This window comes from Syngnathus typhle, linkage group LG4, assembly GCF_033458585.1.
Source record: "Syngnathus typhle isolate RoL2023-S1 ecotype Sweden linkage group LG4, RoL_Styp_1.0, whole genome shotgun sequence".
NCBI lineage: Eukaryota > Metazoa > Chordata > Actinopteri > Syngnathiformes > Syngnathidae > Syngnathus > Syngnathus typhle.
Genome location: NC_083741.1, coordinates 7,637,800 through 7,644,126, shown reverse-complemented (window position 1 = coordinate 7,644,126; position 6,327 = coordinate 7,637,800). Strand labels below are relative to the sequence as shown.

At 49.8% G+C, this 6,327-nt stretch overlaps 1 non-coding gene across 1 annotated transcript; it reads left to right on the top strand.

Moving 5' to 3' along the window:
* Nucleotides 1-5,915: 5,915 nt before the first annotated feature.
* On the top strand, nt 5,916-5,997 carry trnal-aag (transfer RNA leucine (anticodon AAG)). The gene has a single exon. It is a non-coding gene; the product is annotated as a tRNA-Leu (tRNA).
* The last annotated feature ends 330 nt before the right edge of the window (nt 5,998-6,327 follow it).

The window sequence follows — 6,327 nt, the reverse complement described above, 5'->3', positions numbered from 1 at the left end:
TGCGCGCGTGCGCAATCATGCACTGCCCGCACATTCTCAGCGCACAAGAAAATCTATCCAGCGCATAAACATCATCAACATAACGTAGTAATTAATATTAGATTATAATATATTATATTATATTACATCAATAATATTATATTAATATTAGTTCTAATCTAATTAATTCGCCCAATAATGTTTATTTTTTTTGTTTCTCACTCAGTGAGTGACAGGTGTCCAGCCAATGATATGATACGGTTCACTTACGGTACGAAGCCAATCATGGCATTGACGGCGCTTGCGTCTGGGCCCTGCCTATATGCGCCGTGCAGGTTAGCTAGCAGGTTGATTGATGCTAATCCAAACCCCGCAACATGGCGAAACGAACAGGCAGGAATACATCCATTCACAAAGCCACAGTAAAAAAGAAATACAGTTATTTTAAGATGGAATGGATGTCGGAGTATGTGCAAATTGAAGGTGAGCGGTGAGATTGGGTGAGATTTTGTCTTTTTCAAGTGAGAAAGGTCTACTCTGCAAACCATGCAGCGATGCCAAAGTAGCAAGTGAGTTTTCAGAGGGAAAATTGTGGACTGAATGGAAGCTGGACTATCTTAAGCGTCACGTTCAGCATAAAAGTAATTTAAAAGCTGTCGAAACTGTACGAAGACTCAAGATGGGACAGGGGAATGGTACTTTATTGCGGGAGAGCGCAAAAGAAAAAAGGAACGAGTTGTCACACAAAACAAAATCGGACCCTGAACAAGTTAAAGTTCACATTGACAATATTTTACTTGCCATCAAAATGAATGCATCAATGCTGTCAGTTCAACAAATCCACGATCACATGGCAAAGTATGTGAGTACACCACCGTGACGTGCGGTGAGGGTTGGGGTTGGTGAGGCACTGACTCAGAGTCAGATTTACAAACATACTGTATGACCCTAAGGCACTGACTCACAAGTCAGTTTTACATCCAAACATGGTTGTTATACCATTCTTGATTAAATTTAATAACATTTTAAACACACCACTGTACATTTAAACACACCACTGCAGTATACTTACCTTTACTTGTAAATGAAGTCCATTCTCCTGTCCTTCTGGACGAAGATCACCAAATGATTCCCGAGCGCGGCACCGCTGCTGCTCACTGCTCCCCTCTCCCCCAGGGGATGGATTAAAATCACATGGGGATGGGTTAAATGCAGAGGACAAATTTCACCACACCCAGTGACAATCATTGGGTGTAAGGGAGTGGAGACGACCAGGCGGGGGGTTAGTACTCCGTCGAAACGTCCGATTGCTCGTTGGACGCAGGATCGACAGACGCGGGGGCAGAAGACTCCGGCACCGGCGGACAAGGCCGCCTCGGGCCCTTACCCCTGGGCCCCTCAACCGTCCTCGGCTGTCCGCGCCGGGGGCCCGGTTGGTCTGGGTGACAGCGATGGAACACCGCGATGAGCGAACGGTCGAGGATCCAGCGGCTCGGGACCCAGGAGCAGTGGGCGTCGTCATAGCCCTCCCAATCCACCAGGTATTGGAAGCCACGACCGCGCCGCCGCGATCGGAGCAGGGAGCGGACGCCGGAAGCCGGGCCCCCCTCGACGAGCTGGGGCGGCGGCGGGGGCACGGGCGCCGGCGCCAATGCGCTCTCAAAGACGGGCCGCACACGGGACACGTGGAACGTGGGGTGTACCTTCATGGACTCCGGAAGGAGGAGACGGACGGCCTGATCACCTTCTGGATGGGAAACGGTCCAACAAACCGCGGCGCCAGCTTGCGGGACCCCTTTCGCTGCGGCAAATCCTGCGTCGAGAGCCACACCCGCTGGCCCACTCTGTACTCCGGGGCCGGCGACCGGCGCTTGTTTACCTGGCGGGCGTAGCCTGAAACAGAGCGGAGAAGAGCGGTCCGGGCCCTCGCCCAGGTGATGAGGACAACGGCGGACACAAGCCTGGGCCGACGGGCACGCCGTTTCACGTTCCTGGTGGGGAGGGAATTGTGGGCGTACTCCACCCAAGGCAGCTGTTGGACCCACCCACGCTGGTCCCCAGCGGCCATGCATCGGAGGGACCTGCCCAGCTCCTGGTTCAGACTGAGAGTGAAACCCCAACGAGAGGCTGGCCGTAGCGCCGAGGAGTCGGCAGAACTCCGCCCAGAAGGTGGACGCGAACTGCGGGCCACGGTCCGACACGATGCCCTGTGGGAGGCCGTGGTGACGAAACAACTCCCGCACCATGATGGACGCAGTCTGCTTCACAGACGAAAGCTTAGGCAGAGGAATGAAGTGCGTCATTTTGCTGAACTGGTCCACCACCGTGAGGACCACCGTGTTCCCCTCCGAGGGGGGAAGGCCCGTGACAGTCGATGGACAGGTGAGACCAGGGAGGGATAGAATCGTCAACAAATGTAGAATCTGCAGAAAGTCGGTAGTGTGGCCGAGCGGTCTAAGGCGCTCGGTTTAGGTTTTAGTCTCTCCTGAGGTGTGGGTTCAAGTCCCACCACAGCCCCTTCTGCAACAATTCAGGTGTGTTCTTGTTGCCCAACTCCTGTCAATGCAGCTGCATAAAGTATAAGAACCCTTCTTAGGTCTTTGCGAAATATCAATCTTGGCCTTTCATTCTAACCTGGAGTACCCATTTATAGTAATCCCTCGTTTATCGCAGATAATTGGTAAAGGGAAATTCGGTAAGTACGGTCACCAACAAGAAGTACTGGGCAGGCTAACGAGTTAAGATGCTAATTCGCGATCGAGTTAACACGCGAAAACGGACTTCTAAAGGAATGTGAACAAACATTTAGAGCATTACTACATTGTGCTAAAGGTTAGACACGTTTCCTCAATTTAGAAGTTTTATTTTGACTTTTAAATGATTTTTTTAATTTGGAAAAAAACTCAGCGATGTAGTGAAGCCGCGAGAAACGAAATGCGAAGTAGCGAGGGATCACTGTAATAGGTAACGACATTATGTATTTGGACTGAGAATGGTGAAAGAAGGCACATACATGCCTCGCAATCTGTATGCATTGAGGATGGGTCAACCTCCGCGCAGCACAGCCAACGTGTGGAAAATATTATCCGCACAACATTTCTTCTCAAAAGCATGACTTTTCCAAAGAAGGTCCAAAGATTTGCATGTGCCACAAGTTCCAAATAGCAGAGGATGGTTTCGATACATCGACCTCTGGGTTATGGGCCCAGCACGCTCCCGCTGCGCCACTCTGCTGCGTAGAAAGTGTCATTCAAGATGTCCTCCAATTGGCAAATAAGCATTTGGTTCCAGGCTTCATTATGATCAAAGCTCAGTCGGGCAGCACTAACCTGGATGCTATTATATGCTATGGTTTCAAAAACAACTAGTCCCTGATCTAACAATTAAGTCAAGTCAAGTTTATTTATATAGCCCTAAATCACAAGCAGTCTCAAAGGGCTTCACACATACAATACAAATTGACAATTATTCTCAAAGCATCCCCTGATCTTAAGATCCCACCTTAAAGATTAGTCTAATATATTTGATAATGGATTAAAATATTAAAATATTAAAATTTTATAAATATATTATATTTTTAAGATTGAGTTCACTGTAAAAAAATTCTGAAGAGATTTTTGAAGGATCAAGCCATTGTGAGTCTCAAATACGGATTGAGGGGGGCCCCGGTGATCCGCGTCCGGGCGAGGGAAAACCAAATCCAGTTTTGTTTCTCATCATTAGGGGTTTTTGTGAGCCGTGCTTTATCTAGCCCCCTACCTAGGACCCTTTTGCCATGGGTGACCCTACTAGACACTTCTGTGCTCGACACGGATTGTCCATACTGAACACCATGTTCAAGCATAAGGGTGTCCATGTGTGCACTTGGCACCAGGACACCCTAGGCCGCAGTTCGATGATCGACTTTGTAGTCGTGTCATCGGATTTGCGGCCGCACGTTTTGGACACTCGGGTGAAGAGATGTGTGGAGCTGTCAACTGATCACCACCTGGTGGTGGGTTGGCTCCGATAGTGGGGGAAGATGCCGGTCCGACCTAGCAGACCCAAATGTACTGTGAGGGTCTGCTGGGAATGTCTGGCAGAATCCCCTGTCAGGAAGAGCTTCAACTCCCACCTCCGGCAGAGCTTTTCCCACGTCCCGGTGGAGGCGGGGGTCATTGAGTTCGAGTGGACCATGTTTTGTGCCTCCATTGTTGAGGCAGCCGACCAGAGCTGTGGCCGTAAGGTGGTCGGTGCCTGTCGTGGTGGCAACCCCCGAACCCGCTGGTGGACACAGGTGGTAAGGGATGACGTCAAGCTGAAGAAGGAGTCCTATCGGAAGCGGAACACGGCTTCGGCGGTTGCTGAGACAAAAACCCGGGCGTAGGAGTTTGGCGAGGCCATGGAGAATGACTTCCGGACGGCTTCGAGGAAATTCTGGTCCACCCTCCGACGTCTCAGGCGGGGGAAGCAGTGCACTGTCAACACTGTTTACAGTGGAGATGGCGTGCTGCTGACCTTGACTCGGGACGTCGCGAGTCGGTGGGCAGAATACTTTGAAGACCTCCTCAATTCCACCGACATGCCTTCCATTGTGGAAGCAGGGCCTGGAGACTCTGAGGTGGACTTTCCAATCTCTGGGGTCGAAGTCAATGAGGTAGTAAAAAACTTCTCGGGTGCAAGGCCCCAGGGGTGGATGAGATCCGCCCGGAGTTTTTAAAGGCTCTGGATGTTGTGGGGCTGTCATGGCTGACATGCCTCTACAGTAGGGGTGTCCAAACTGGCCCGCGGTCCAGTTTTTATTGGCCCGCAGCAAATTCTGAAAACATAATTGAATGTGGCCCGCACAACAGCTTGAGCATTTCTCAGTTTCCACACTAGATGGAGCCCGCCACACAAAGCGCTTGACGTCCGATAAGCAAGGAAGAGAAGCGAACGCGCAGCGTTTGATTTGAGTCACACTAGCAACGACCCTGTGACACGGCCTTGATGGTGGACTGCTCCTGCTTTGATCTTGAAACTTCTTCCGCAACCAAGATTTTCGTTCCCTCTTTGTGGCCTTGGACCATAGTTGTGGAGGCTCTTCCCAGCCAAGCCCCACTCTCCTTCTTTGCACCTTGCCAATTACTTCCTGATGTTGAAGCCTGCCGATAGCCCCACAAGTGCAATTCTCACAGTAGGATCTGAGGATTATTTTAACTCAAGAACGAACCTGACCTTCTCCTGTTTGTAGCCCAAGGTCATGGACTGGATCGGCAGTTGCAGCGCAGTTGCCCAGAACAAGCCCGTGTCAGAGAAACCTTTCGGTAAACCGAGCCATTTCCGAATGTAGGAGTTGGCTTAGTATGTCCAGCCCGTTCGCTGTTGAGGATGGAATGTTGCTCATCTTCAGTGGCCACATGACCCTTTGGTACAATGTGAAGTTGTAGCACCACAATTTGTGCGTTCCGGGTAGCTGGCTCTTGTCGATGATCGCCAGGCCTTCTGCGAGTGTTTTCTTCTTTGTTACATTATCAACAAGGCGGTGTAGGACAGCACTTTTGGGTGCTGTGTGGGGAAACTAGCTATGTATCTTCCGATTTCAAAGTTTTAATCTTCTGATTGTCACTCATATTGTTTCGCATCTGTTGTGTACAGGCTTCATTACATTATGAACAAAGCTCCGTCGGGCAGCACTAACCTGGATGCTGGTGAAGAAACATCATCATGGGTTTAAAGTCCGTGTTCCAGGCGCCGCTGGGTTGTACTGGATTCTCAGTATGGCTTTCTTCCACCGGGGACAGTCCATGGCCATCTCGTGGTTGAGAGTCCTATACCGAGAAAATCTTTGGAGCAAAACTTTTTACAGCCGGATGCCTTTCCTGACACCAACCCAAGGGGAAATGCTGGTGAAGAAACCATCCTCCAATCTCACGTCTTAATAGAATCGTCAACAAATGCAGAAACCACAGAAGGTCGGTAGTGTGGCCGAGCGGTCTAAGGCTCTGGATTAAGGCTCCAGTCTCTCCTGAGGCGTGGGTTCAAATCCCACCACTGCCATTTATGCATGAATTCAGGTTTTTTCGTCTTGCCCAACTCCTGTCAGTGCAGCTGCGTAAAGTATCAGGACTCTGAAAAGGTATAAATATACAAATATCAATCTTTGCCTTTCATTCTAACCTTGAGTACTAGGGGTGTAACGATTCATCGATACACATCGATTAATCGATATAATGCTCTACGATTTATAGGCATTGATGCTAAACGTAAACATCGATTTATATCGCCGTGTTTGACCTCGGACATTAGACGCGACTTTATTTTGAAATCCAGTTCATTGTTGCTTTCTTCCTCTTTCCGGGAGCAGTGCGCGGCAAGAAGACGAGGAAA